The sequence below is a fragment of the Malaclemys terrapin genome, chromosome 4 (genome assembly GCF_027887155.1).
Source record: "Malaclemys terrapin pileata isolate rMalTer1 chromosome 4, rMalTer1.hap1, whole genome shotgun sequence".
NCBI classification, from domain to species: domain Eukaryota; kingdom Metazoa; phylum Chordata; order Testudines; family Emydidae; genus Malaclemys; species Malaclemys terrapin.
In genome coordinates this window covers 43,274,527-43,287,166 of record NC_071508.1, presented here as the reverse complement: position 1 = coordinate 43,287,166, position 12,640 = coordinate 43,274,527, and positions in this window count along the sequence as shown.

Genomic DNA, 12,640 nt, shown 5'->3' with positions numbered 1-12,640 from the left:
CCCCGGAAGTCAAGGGGCGGGACAGGAAGTATAAAGGCCAGGCCCCAGCGCTCAGTAGCTGGCCGGCAGCGGGAGAGGACAGACGCTGGTGCCCGAGCTCCCGCCGACCTGAGCCTGCCGAGAGCCCGGTACCCAGAGGAGGACTGGCCGAGCCTGCCGAGAGCCCGGTATCCTGAGGAGGACTGGCCGAGCCTGCCGAGAGCCCGGTACCCTGAGGAGGACTGGCCGAGCCTGCCGAGAGCCCGGTATCCTGAGGAGCAGTCTGAGCTTCCCCCCGCCGAGGGCCCAGAGGGAGTGACAGACCTACCTGGTGCTTGGGGCCCGGAGGAGCCCATGATCTGTGACCCAGCAGACGGAACTCAGGAGGAGCAGGTACCCATGGAGGAGGAGATGGGAAGTGGCCCGGGGATAGCAGACCCCGAACCCATGTCAGTGTGTTGCGGTCAGGATCCCCACTGACTGCGCGGCAGACGGACTGCTGCGGATAGGGCCCCGGGCTGGAACACAGTGGAGTGGGCGGGCCTGTGTTCCCCCCCCTGCCACCCCGCGCCGGGTGGCAGTCTCTCCTCCTCCTTGTCCAAGGGGCCTGGGCCCCTGACAGACTATCCGTTGGCTGCCCTGCCCTGACCTAGGGCCTGGGCTAACCCAAACTGACCCAGCCCCTGCTACAAGGCCTGGGCCTCTGACTGACTATTGGTTTGCTGCCCCGCCCTGACCCAGAGCTCAGAACTGTTAATTGTGTGCTCAGCCCCTGCCCAAAGGGCCTGAGCTCAGAACTGTTAATTGTCTGCTCAGCCCCTGCCCAAAGGGCCTGAGCTCAGAACTGTTAATTGTCTGCTCAGCCCCTGCCCAAAGGGCCTGAGTTCTGAACTGTTAATTGTCTGCTCAGCCCCTGCCCAAAGGGCCTGAGTTCTGAACTGTTAATTGTCTGCTCAGCCCCTGCACAAAGGGCCTGAGCTCAGAACTGTTAATTGTCTGCTCAGCCCCTGCCCAAAGGGCCTGAGCTCAGAACTGTTAATTGTGTGCTCAGCCCCTGCCCAAAGGGCCTGAGCTCAGAACTGTTATTCGCTTTGTAGCGGGGCGGCCTGGCTTCCAGGCGCCCCAGGAAGGGACGAGCCCCACCCCGGAACTACTACACGTGGCAAGCCAGGCAGGAGTTCCGCCCAGGATGTGGGCGCGAACCCTCGACTCCGGGGAGAGAGGGGCCGGGGGAGAAAGATCCCCCTCCCGAGACATGGATCTGTCCCAGCTCTTGGCCCTGGTGACAGAAACCCAGGAGCGGCAGCAGGCGGCACAGCTGCAACAGCAACGGGAGCAGCAGGCCGCACAGCTGCAACAGCAGCAGCAGCTCATGGAGCAGCTTGGAACTCAACGGAACCAGCTCGTGCAAGACCTGGTCACCCAGCAGCAGGAGTTCCAGCGGGAATGTCTCCAGCAACTCGCAGCGACGCTGGCCCAGCCTGGAGGCGCAGCCGGGACTACGCGGCCCAGCCCCCCGATCCGGCTGACGAAAATGGTGCCCGGCGATGACCCCGAAGCCTTTCTCGTCACCTTCGAGCGGGTGGCCGTTGTCGCCGGTTGGGCCCCGGAGCTATGGGCTTCCATATTAGCCCCATACCTGACTGGGACGGCGCAGATGGTCTACCGAGGCCTGTCGGTGGAAGCCGCCCAAGACTACAGCCAAGTAAAGGCTGCCATTCTTGATGCCCTGGATGTGAGCCCCGAGACTTTCCGGCAGCGGTTTAGGAGTCTGACCTACCCCACGGGGGCCCGACCTCGGCAGGTGGCTCAGGAACTCCGGGAAACCTGCAAGCGGTGGTTACAACCCGAGCACCGAACATCGGAGGAGGTAATGGAACAGGTGCTGCTAGAGCAGTTCACCCATGTTCTTCCACCACGGGGGCGGGCCTGGGTCCTCTGGCACCGACCAGCGACCCTGACCGCCGCCGTGTCCCTAATGGAGGACTTCCTCGCGGCTGACACGCCGATAGGCCCAGGACTCCGAGGGCCCCCACCCGGGGCGGAGCGCCCTACCCCCGAGAAGAAAGGAACACCCGCTCGAGCAGATTCACGGATTTCGTCCCGGGGAGCCGAGGGTGGGACTCGGGCCCCGGTGGCACCCGGGCGACCCGCTCGGACCCCGACCCCCATAGGGCAAAAAGACCACCGAAGTCCGCCGGGACCCCCCCCTGGCGTCCGGCCCCGGACGGGGCGGGCCACCCCGGGGCCCTGTTTCTCCTGCGGGGAGTACGGCCATCTCCAGCGGGATTGCCCAGGGCTGGAGTGTACCTTTGGCCAGGTCTGTGCAGGGGAGGCTCGGGCCCGTCCTTCCCAGGCGGCTAAGATCACCGTGCCGGTGGTCCTTGAAGGATACCCGACGGTGGCCCTCCTCGACTCGGGCTGCGGACAGACGCTAGTCCGCCAACGCTTCGGTCCCCCGGCTGACGCCCGATTGGGTGAAATTCGCCTGCAGTGCATCCATGGAGACGTACGGCCCTACCTGAGTACCCGGGCCCAGCTGACGATCGAGGGGGTCACCCGATCAATGGTGGTGGGACTGGCCCCACGACTGGCATACCCCGTGATCCTGGGCCGAGACTGGCCGGAGTTTCCAGCACTCCTCCGCCGGCACGCAGGAGACGACCCGCGGGCCATGCCCGCCCTAGAAGGGGAGACCCCCGAGAGTGAAGGAGAGGAAAGGGAAACCCCCGAGCCAACCAGCTCGGCCGGAGAACCAGAGGATGCTTCCCGAGGGGCGGCGACGGATTCCTCGGCCACCATGGACTTCTGCCGGGACCAACGGGCCGACCCCACTCTTCAGCGAGTATACGAACAATTGGCCATGGCGAATGGGACTGTCCTCGACCCCGGTCGAGCGGCCCAGTGGCCACACTTTGAGTTGCGGCAAGACCGCCTGTATCGGGTCGAGCGGGACCCCCACACGGGGGAGACCCGAACCCAACTCCTCGTTCCCCGGCGTCATCGACAGTCCGTCATGAAGTTGGCCCATGACGTCCCCGCGGCTGGGCACCTCGGTCACGAGAAAACCCTGGCCCGGATTTTGGGACGCTTCTTCTGGCCAGGGGTGTACCAGGAGGTGAAGAACTACTGTAATTCCTGCCCGCGCTGCCAGTTGGCCGCCCCGGCCCGGACTCCCAAGGCCCCGTTGATCCCGATGCCCCTGATTGAGACACCCTTCGAGCGCGTGGCCATGGACCTAGTGGGGCCCCTTCCCAAAAGCAGTGCAGGGTTTCAATACATCTTGGTGATGTTGGACTATGCTACCCGGTTCCCCGAGGCAATTCCCCTCCGGAACATTACAGCCCGCACCATCGCTGATGAGCTAGTGAAAATTTTTGCCCGTGTCGGCCTACCCCGCGAGATCCTCACGGATCAAGGGACAAACTTTACGTCGCGGCTGCTCCGCCAGGTGTGTGAGCTTCTGGGGGTCAAGCAACTGCGAACGTCAGTCTATCATCCCCAGACGGACGGGCTGGTCGAGAGGTTTAACCGGACCTTAAAAGACATGCTCCGTAAGTTCCCCCCGGAAGACCTTAGCCGATGGGACCAGCTACTCCCACCCTTGCTCCTAGCGGTCCGAGAGGTCCCCCAGTCGTCGACGAAATTCTCGCCGTTCGAGCTGCTCTACGGCCGTCGACCGCGAGGCCTATTGGACCTAGTGAGGGAAACTTGGGAGCAAACCCCCTCACCGGCCCAGGGACTCTTAAAGTACGTGATCCAGCTCCAGGAGCGTCTTAAGCAAGCGGGAGACCGGGCCCAAGAGAATTTGAAAGCCGCCCAGGAGACGCAAGCCCAGGCCTACAACCGGGACGCCCAAGCACGGGACTTCTTACCCGGAGACCGGGTATTACTCCTTCTCCCCTCCAGTGAGTCGAAGGTTCTGGCTCGCTGGCAAGGACCATATGAGGTGGTCCGGAAAGTGGGCCCGGTTACATATGAGATCGACCAGCCCGACCGGAAGAAGCGGATACAGCAGTACCACATCAACCTGCTCAAGCCCTGGCGGGAACGAGAAGGGCTTTTGATTAACCCCTACCCACCAGAGCCCGAGCTAGGGCCCCAGGTAGCCCATACCCGGGACCCTGAGGAACCCCAACTTGGGGAGACCCTGACGGAGGAACAACTCAAGCAAACCCGGTGCCTCCTACGAGCATTCCGTCACACCTTCACTGCCCAACCAGGAGCCACCTCCCTGGTGTACCATAGGATCCAAACGGAGCCAGGGGTGGTGATTCGCGGCGCGACCAGACCCTTGCCTTATCACCGGAGAGGCGCCGTGGATGAGGAAGTACGGGCGATGCTGGACCTGGGCGTGATTGAACCCTCGCACAGCGAGTGGCGAAGCCCCATCGTATTGGTACCGAAGCCCGACGGCTCCCAACGGTTCTGCATCGACTTTAGACGTGTGAACGCCATCTCCAAGTTCGATGCCTACCCCATGCCCCAGATAGACGAGCTGTTGGCTCGGTTAGGAGGAGCTCGTTACATCACGACCCTGGACCTCAGCAAGGGGTATTGGCAAATCCCCCTGGATCCTACTTCAAGGGAGAAAACTGCATTCGCCACCCCTACGGGCCTATACCAGTTTACTCGAATGCCCTTCGGCCTCCACGGAGCCCCGGCCACGTTTCAGCGCCTGATGGACCGCCTCCTCCAACCCCATCAAGACTACGCGGCGGCCTATTTGGACGACGTAGTCATTTACAGCCCGAAGTGGGAAAACCATCTGGAACAGGTCGCCGCCGTCCTGAGGTCCTTGCGGGCCGCCGGGTTAACGGCTAACCCGAAGAAGTGTTGCATCGGCCGACAAGAAACTAAGTATCTGGGGTACGCTATCGGGCACGGCCAGGTGAAACCACTGGTGGACAAAGTGCAGGCCATTGCGACCTGCCCCCCCGCCCACCACGAAACGGCAAGTACGCCAGTTTCTGGGGCTAGCGGGGTATTATCGACGCTTCATTCCCCACTTTGCGGCTATCGCAGCCCCCTTGACGGGACTCTTAACGAAGGAAAGCCCCCGGCAAGTGGTCTGGACCCGTGAGTGTGACGAAGCCTTTCAAGCCCTCAAGACAAGCCTGTGTCAAGAGCCAGTCTTATATAGCCCCGATTTCAAGCAGGCCTTCATCCTGCAAACCGACGCTTCGGAGGTGGGTCTCGGGGCAGTCCTCTCCCAAGAGGTTGGCGGCGAAGAGCACCCGGTCCTTTACATCAGTCGGAAGCTCTTCCCCCGAGAAAAGAACTATGCCGTGGTGGAAAAGGAAGCCCTAGCCGCGAAGTGGGCTTGTGACGCCCTGCGGTACTATCTCCTGGGAGCCCCTTTCATCTTGGTCACCGACCACTCTGCTCTCCAGTGGTTGGCCCGCATGAAGGACCATAATATGCGGCTGCAGCGGTGGTACTTGGCGCTGCAACCTTATGCCTTCACCGTTCGCCATCGGGCTGGGAGAGACCACGCAAACGCCGACTTCCTTTCCCGCCTAGGAGGTATGGAAGGGTCTGGCCCCGGTACCCGGGAGCCAGCCTTGAGGGGGGGGCCGTGTAGCGGGGCGGCCTGGCTTCCAGGCGCCCCAGGAAGGGATGAGCCAGAAAAGCCGCCAGAGTGGGCGGAGCCACCGCGGCCTGTCCCCGCCCCCCGGAAGTCAAGGGGCGGGACAGGAAGTATAAAGGCCAGGCCGCAGCGCTCAGTAGCTGGCCGGCAGCGGGAGAGGACAGACGCTGGTGCCCGAGCTCCCGCCGACCTGAGCCTGCCGAGAGCCCGGTACCCTGAGGAGGACTGGCCGAGCCTGCCGAGAGCCCGGTACCCTGAGGAGGACTGGCCGAGCCTGCCGAGAGCCCGGTACCCTGAGGAGGACTGGCCGAGCCTGCCGAGAGCCCGGTATCCTGAGGAGCAGTCTGAGCTTCCCCCCGCCGAGGGCCCAGAGGGAGTGACAGACCTACCTGGTGCTCGGGGCCCGGAGGAGCCCATGATCTGTGACCCAGCAGACGGAACTCAGGAGGAGCAGGTACCCATGGAGGAGGAGATGGGAAGTGGCCCGGGGATAGCAGACCCCGAACCCATGTCAGTGTGTTGCGGTCAGGATCCCCACTGACTGCGCGGCAGACGGACTGCTGCGGATAGGGCCCCGGGCTGGAACACAGTGGAGTGGGCGGGCCTGTGTTCCCCCCCCTGCCACCCCGCGCCGGGTGGCAGTCTCTCCTCCTCCTTGTCCAAGGGGCCTGGGCCCCTGACAGACTATCCGTTGGCTGCCCTGCCCTGACCTAGGGCCTGGGCTAACCCAAACTGACCCAGCCCCTGCTACAAGGCCTGGGCCTCTGACTGACTATTGGTTTGCTGCCCCGCCCTGACCCAGAGCTCAGAACTGTTAATTGTGTGCTCAGCCCCTGCCCAAAGGGCCTGAGTTCTGAACTGTTAATTGTCTGCTCAGCCCCTGCCCAAAGGGCCTGAGCTCAGAACTGTTAATTGTGTGCTCAGCCCCTGCCCAAAGGGCCTGAGCTCAGAACTGTTATTCGCTTTGTAGCGGGGCGGCCTGGCTTCCAGGCGCCCCAGGAAGGGACGAGCCCCACCCCGGAACTACTACAGGTACCCAGCGCTGAAAGAGAACTCTGTGTGGCTGGAAAGCTTGTCTCTTTCACCAACATTGGTCTAATAAAATATATTACCTTAATTTGTTTTTCTGTTACCGGACACAGGAATTCATGTTACGAGCTGGACAATATTGTCTGGACCACAGTTGCTCTAACATCATTACTTATTTATTATTTTTTCTATTATAGCAGCAACTAGAGTCCTCAACCAATTTTGGGGAGGTCCCAATGTTTTACATACACATAGCAAGAGACAGTAGTTCCTGTTCCAAACTGTTTATAATCTAAATAGACAAGACAGGAAAAAGGTGGAAGAAAAGAAGATGGAAGAATTATTATCTCCATTTCATAGACGGGGAAGTAAATCACAGAGGGATTAAGTGACTTGCCCAAAGTAACAAAGCTTGGAATTGAATTGAAATCTCCCAGTCTCAGTTCAGCATCTTAACCCTAACACCATCCTTCCTCATTATTATCTGTTGTAGTTTTGTTTATATGACTGTAGGATCTCTCAGCTCCTGCACCTGAAAAGCACAATAGCATCTGTCATAACTATAAAGGGAAGGGTGTAACAGCTCTCCTGTGTACAGTACTATAAAATCCCTCCTGGCCAGAGACTCCAAAATCCTTTTCCCTGTAAAGGGTTAAGAAGCTCAGGTAACCTGGCTGGCATCTGACCCAAAGGACCAATAAGGGGACAAGATACTTTCAAATCTTGGGGCGGGGGAAGGCTTTTGTTTGTGCTCTTTGTTTGGAAAGTCGTTCGCTCTTGGGACTGAGAGGGACTAGACATAGGGTTATCATATTCAAACATTTAAAAAAGAGGACACTCCACGGAGCCCCGGTCCCGCCCCCGGCCCTGCCCCCAACTCTGCCCCTTCTCCGCCCCCGCCCCAACCCCACCCCTTCTCCGCCCCCATTCCAACCCCTTCCCCAAAGTCCCTGCCCCAACTCTGCCCCCTCCTCTGAGCACCCCACATTCCCCCTCCTCCCTCCCGCTCTGATCTTGGTTGGGGGTTGCTAAGTGCTTCCCTGCTCCCCACTCGCCCTGCAGCCCCTGCAGCCTCTATGCCCTTGCCTGCCCTGCTCCTCCTCACCCTGCAGCCTCTGCACCCCCCCCGCCCCTGCAGCCTCTGTGCCCCCTGCTCCCCACTCGCCCTGCAGCCTCTGCGCCCCTGCCCGCCCTGCCCCTGCAGCCTCTGTGCCCCCTGCTCCCCACTCGCCCTGTAGCCTCTGTGCCCCCTGCCTGCCCTGCCCCTGCAGCCTCTGCACCCCCCCACCCCTGCAGCCTCTGTGCCCCCTGCTCCCCACTTGCCCTGCAGCCTCTGCGCCCCCTGTCTGCCCTGCCAGCCTCTACACACATCCTCCCCCCCCCCCCCGCCGCCTGCCCTGCTCCCCCCGCTCACCCGGCAGAGGGAGAAATGCAGGCTCTACGTGGAATCAAACACTGCCGCGCTGTTCTATGGGGGAGGAGGGTGCGGGGGAGGGGGAGGGACTCTGGCTGCTAGAGGCCCTAGTGGCTGTGAGCGGCTTTCAATCAGGCCAGGCGTCCAATCAGCCGTGCCGCACTCCGCATGACGGGAAGGGGGAAATCCCGGACATTTCTACTTGATTAGAAATCTCCCGCCGGATGGCCATTTAACGCTGAAAAAGCTGGACATGTCCGGGGAAACCCGGACGGATGGTAACCCTATGTAAATCCTTAGATCATTAAGACAGTCCACAGCCTTGTGGCCACTTGGGCCTCCTTACTGCTTCTGGATACTGTGACAATTAGGGTCCAGACACCCCAGAGGGAAAACAGGGGCTCTGACTCCCAAATATTAAGCAATTAAATCAGCTGATTGTATACAATATTATTGTACTATAAAAGTGCATCAAGCAAGGTCTTCTCTGAAAGCTGGTGACATACTGGTCACAAATATCAATGTGTGATGCATGTATGAGTGGTGTATAAAGAGTTATGTATGTGTGCTGGAAATATGTTCCTAAACTATGTTGTGGAGAGAGTTGATAAACCAGCCTGCATTAGACAAAGGAATGTGGATGTACCTGTCTGGATCAAGCTTTGTAAGCCAGAGGACAATTAAAGTACATTTACTTATAAGGTAAACAAAGCTAACAAGCAGGAGCTTGATGAGCACATCAGGGGACAGAGTTTTCACTCCAGCCACTTCCTGGCTCTTGAACCAAAGACAATGGACTTTGGAAAATAAAAAGGGGTGCAGAAAGACAGTCTAGTTATCCATCACTTAAGGGGCATATGGAACAGCATCCTCTCAGCCTGTGAAAGTTGAGTCCTCTTGGCCTGAAGGGGGAAAAAAGTGCTGATAACTTGCTGTGAGAAACAATGAGAAACTGTTTTAGACAAAGGTATACCTTGCTAGGATTAAGTTTTAGTCACTAGAAATGTTTTGTTTGTAACCATACCAGTATCTTTTTCTCTTGCTTAGTACCACTTAAATCTCTGTTCTTTATTAATAAACTTATTTTTAGTTTATTACAAAACTATCTCAATGCTGTGTTATTACAGCAAAGTGTGAGTTTTCAGCTAACCTAACAGGCTGGTGTGTGCCCTATCTCTTTGGAGGTGGCAAACTTCATAATTTCTGCGAGAGGAACATGACACTGCATACAGACATCTCTGGAGGAACTTGGGAGCTGAGGTTCACTGTCAGTTACTTGCAAGGCAAGATTCAGATTGGCAGAGTCTCAAAGAGTTTGCTGGTGAAACAGACAGATTAGTGTGGCAGGGAGTTGGCACACAGTCTAATCTCCAGAAAAGCTCTCACTTGCTGAGGCAGAAGTGTTACAGTGGGTTACAGTTTTGGGTGCCCTGAACAGAACATCACAGATAATCAAATAGTCATGGCTACTAAGTACACCATTTTCCATCTTTCTGACAAGAAGCCTGTGCCTCCTCCTTGCAGATTTAGACTTAGTGACAGTAACTCGTTCACTTGTGATCTCCAGGCTTGATAACTGTAATTCTCTGTGCCTAGTTGTTAAACCACCAACCTAATAAAAAAGTAACTACAGTTGTTTCAGAACACAGCAGCCTAGCTGCCAGGCTGCTTAGCCACACAGGTTGCAGAGAGTACATCACCTCAGTACTTCAATGCTGTCCACACTGGCTGCCTGATGAATACTGTGATGGATTCAGGGTTTTGGCCCTATATGGAATTGACCCAAATTACCCGAAGGGCTGCTTCACACTATGAGATCATGACTTCCCAAAACTATGTTCTACTACAAATTTAATCTCATGTGTGCAGTAGACAGAACTTTCTTGGCCACTGGCCCACAAATCTAGCATTCACTCCCAGAAGATTACAGGATAATCATAAACCAGAGTATCCTCAAGGCAAAATGAAAAATGTGCTGCTTTGAACAAATTTTTCCACAATAGTACCACATTAAAAATAACTAGTCTCTCGCTAATTGATTGGACAAAATTGAGAGAGAGAGAGAGAGAGAGAGATAAATATCTTTATGTATACATTGTAATTCTGGGAGGTGTTCAGATATGATGATGGGGGTCCATATGCGTAGGTACATAGGTAGATATTTTCAAGTCTAGAAATGCCAAAGTTAACATTGCTTGTACAACCTTAACTCTTGTATATGTGCATTATGACAGTCTTCCATTATATGATCACATACTACTTATCTAGAGTACCTATGATGCAACTGAAGGATCATGCTGTAATTGAGTGATCCTTCCGGTGGCCACCTTTCTTGGCACTCTAGCTGATACTGAAGCCAATCAACTGTACAGAACCTTTTCAATTTACTTTTAATCAACTGGTCAGATCCAAACACTTTCCAGTTCCCCCGAATGCATTCTAAGGGTGTACACTGTACCCTGCCGGCTGTACTCTGTTCCTGCCCTATAGGGAGACACTGGGCGTCCCCAGGTCACAACAGATAAGTCCCCACTGGACTGTTCCTACCTTATCCAAGGGTCCGGTTCTGCACCGTCGCCCTATCCACGGGACCGGTTCCCCACCGTCGCCCGCAGCTGCTTCTCCACTGTCTAAGTGCGTTGCACCCTTGTGCCCTCTGGGGTTGAGCAAACCACGTCTCCGCCAAGGCCCCCCGATGAAGTCACCAGTGCGCGCTGGGCGTCAGTCATCACTGTAAGCCGTCGGCCGCCAGGAGGGATCCGGGCAAGGCTAAATTTCAGCCTTGAGCCCCACGTTGGGCACCAAAACTGTTGCCTGCCCAGAACTGGGCCCGAGATGGCAAACAGGGGGTTCGTCGCCCAGTGTGCTTGGCACCAATAAAGACACTGAGGGGAGAAAGCAAGCCAAGTTTATTTCAGAGCTCTGAAATGGCACTAGGAGACCAGCATGTCTCAAATCAAGTGCAGCACAAACAAATAAAATTTTCCCTTTTATATTCCAAGCAGTTTCTGTGCAAGCCTTTGTCTATTTCACCCTTACCCCTCCCTTCCAGACAACAGTTACAGCAGGTACACAGTGTGCATGTTAGAAACTTTCCCATTCACATGCTTATCTTTTGGCCTTGCAAGGCCTGTTCACAGCAGTCTGAGCAAAACAGCAGCTGTATGCTAGAGAAAAGCTGACCCTTACATTTCTGCTTCAGTATGTAAGCAGTTAGCACAGAAGTAGGTGAAAGTTCTCAAGATGGAGTCACTGTGGTTCAGGTAGGCCCAGAGCAGAAGAGCTTCATCGGCACTTTTGGCCTTCCACTCTCCCGAGTTACCTGGTAGCTATGCCTAGTGACACCAACAAACCCATCTTCCCTCCCCTTTCCTCTCTGTGTGAGCCACTGACAGTCTGATCATCTCGCTGGATACAAAGAGAATGAGCGGTGCCATCTCTCAGAGACTAGCCGACGCTCTTTGCTGAAGGGAGGTGTAGGAGGGTCGTGGCCATCCTCGTTAGCCTCTCCTGTGTGAGTATCCTGTAGGGACAGATCCTTAGTTTCTGAGCCGCTAGCGCGGACAGGGCATCCTCCCTGTGTGTGTAATTAAAAAATGGGTGGGGAACAGTCTAAGCATTCCCTCTCACCCCCTAAGGGTACCCCAGCTTATTTCATGTACGTACATTATGGTCCAAAAACCTGCAGGTATTTAGAGAATTGAAATCTTTACACACATGCAAATCCATCTAAACAATGCCCACTAGAAGGTACCTTCAATTTAAATAAACTTACATATCTCAGAAAAACCCTGGCTTTGCCAAAAGCCTCTAATACGCAGTGGGAGCAATTTGTCTATTGGTAAAAGAAAGCAACAAAGAGACTCCACGAGTCTCGGGGGCGGAGTCTAAAAGTGATATATTAAATATCACTAAGGCTAAAAAGGCATTGCAGTAAAATCTAGCAAGTTCATAAATTCAGAATTTCCTAAATAACCAGCTAATGGCCATTCAAAATGATCTTGAGCATCAGGCTTGGCCCACTGCCCTTACAGACACATCAGAAGTACCATCTAATCTGTGGCCATAAAAACATACTTGGAGACTTTCTGGGTGAAAGTGCGGACGTTCTCAGTGCTCCTTCCAAGCATATGAACCGGTTAGGGGGGTGTGGGCTCCCACATACCGAATCCTGCCGGGTCAATGAAAAAAATGCATGTGGAATTGGGTAATTCACCAAAACATCTAAAAAATTAAACTACCTGGTATACCCAATCAATTTTTAGTCAGTGCTCCTAAAATTACACCTGACATTTAAATAAAGTTAGAAAGTCAATGGACATTTTGGCCGTCAAAACCCCCACAGCTTCAGTGTATACGTAAACTAAAGCCAAAAAAAGTTGTCACTGTTCATAATTACGTTTGCTAAAAAAAATAAAAAACAAAAAACTACCCTAACAAAACATTTACTTTTCCAAGCTAATAATAGCTGTGTGTATATTAATGCCACCACATTGCACGACATACGTTTTAATCTCACTACCACTGCAGGCAATCATATTATCTACTGGCCTGCAAATAAAGTTTTGCAAATAGCCCTTAAGTTCCAAATACCCTTTAATTAAACTAGTTTAATACCAAATCAATTT